Source organism: Ovis canadensis, chromosome 23 (assembly GCF_042477335.2).
Source record: "Ovis canadensis isolate MfBH-ARS-UI-01 breed Bighorn chromosome 23, ARS-UI_OviCan_v2, whole genome shotgun sequence".
Taxonomy (NCBI): domain Eukaryota; kingdom Metazoa; phylum Chordata; class Mammalia; order Artiodactyla; family Bovidae; genus Ovis; species Ovis canadensis.
This window is the reverse complement of record NC_091267.1, coordinates 42582818-42584625: the sequence shown is the minus strand read 5'-3', so window position 1 is coordinate 42584625 and position 1808 is coordinate 42582818. Positions and strand designations below refer to the sequence as shown.

General features: G+C 38.8%; 1 pseudogene; it reads right to left on the bottom strand.

The window, feature by feature from the left end:
- Nucleotides 1-290: 290 nt before the first annotated feature.
- LOC138428130 (large ribosomal subunit protein uL18 pseudogene) lies at nt 291-1228 on the bottom strand (annotated as a pseudogene).
- Nucleotides 1229-1808: the final 580 nt, after the last annotated feature.

The window sequence follows — 1808 nt, the reverse complement described above, 5'->3', positions numbered from 1 at the left end:
TATCAAAGGATTCATTTCTTCACAAACTTGATATATGTGAATATCACAAATTTTATCTCGCTGCAAAATTAATAAAAATATATACAATTTGATTACTGTAATTGAATTTCTTTATACACTGATTCCATCGTTTTGTACATATAATTTATTTTTGTAAATTATTAAAAATATGATTTTATTTTTTAAATGTTAAATGTTAGTATTTTTATTGCTCTTTAAACAAATACATCTCAAATATATTAATGAACTAATACTTTTTTTTTTGCTTGTTCAATAAGTTTATTATTGTATTATCTGAAAAATCTTGACAGAAAATTGCGGTTTGGTTTAACTATCAGCAGCTCGTTCCTGAGCTCTAAGGAAGCTTGCCTTCTTCTGAGCTACCCGATCTTTCTTCTGGGCAAGTGACATTTTGGGACGGTTCCACCTCTTCTTTTTAACTTCTTTCTTAGGCTTCTTCTCATACACTGGATTCTGTCGTATTGCAGCATGAGCTTTCTTATACATCTCCTCCATCATATCTGGAGTTCCGTTGTTCTTTATGTACTGAGAGAACTGTTTCTTGTAAGCATCTTCATCTTCTTCAATCAGGTAACACATGTAATCTGCAACATTTTGCCCCATGATGTGCTTTCGGTGTACCTCAGCACTGAATTCTTTGCTTTCTGAATCATAACCAGGGAACCGTTTGGTACTGTGAGGGATAGACAAGCCTCCATCGACAGCTCCCTTTAGGGCTCCAAAAACTTTATTCCCGGTAGTAGTTCTTGCAAGTCCTGCATCCAAGTAACAGGTGAAGGCACCAGGTTGACCATCAATGCTTTCCACATTGTATTTATCACCAGTCACCTCGACTTGGCCTTCATAAATTTTGTCCATACCAAACCTATAAGAAGCCTGCGGGCCAGCAGCAGGCCAGTACAATATGCGGCAGCATAATTTGTCAGGCCAACCTTCACACCGTATTTTGGGAGTTCGTGAGCATAAGCTGCACAAACTATCATATCTCCTTCTGTACGGGCATAAGCCATCTGACAATGATATCTCCGTTACACGAACTATCATTCTGTATTTAGGTGTGTTGTACTTATTTTTATCTTGGATTACCAATCGTTTCCGAGCATAGTAGTCAGTTTTGCCCTCTCGCCTTCTTCTGAATTTCACTTGGTATCTCTTGAAGTAGGCCTTGTTCTTGACAACTTTAACAAACCCCATCCTGCGGAACAGAATCCCAACTCCGCAACTTGCCACAGAGCTGCAGAACCAGCACGGCTCCGGGGGGGAAAATGCTGAACTAATACATTTTAAACCATTTCCCCAATTTTTATTTCTGTCTTAATTTTATTCAGAGTACCTTTTGACATACATTCATGAAATAATTATGGAAATCTTGCTCTGGATTTCACACTGTTCTAAGCCCTGTGACACAGACATGAAAAACAGTAAAAAAAAAAAAAAAAAATCTGGCCTTTCTGAAGCTAAAACAAAATAGTCAAAAATCCTGGAGTTCATGAAGTTTGTATTCCAGTTGAGGGAGAAAGACAACAGGTTTTTTAAAAAGTAACAGATATTATGTTAGAAGATAGTGGTGCTATGAATAAAAATGATACAGAGGAGATAAAAGATGCTAGTGATGGTGACTGCAGCTTTTAGTGGGGTGGTCAGAGGGATGCTGCTGCTGCTAAGTCACTTCAGTCATGTCCGACTCTGTGTGACCCCATAGACGGCAGCCTACCAGGCTCTCCCATCCCTGGGGTCAGAGGGATGACACCTGAGCAAAAACTTGAAGGAGAGGTGGGGCTAGCCAG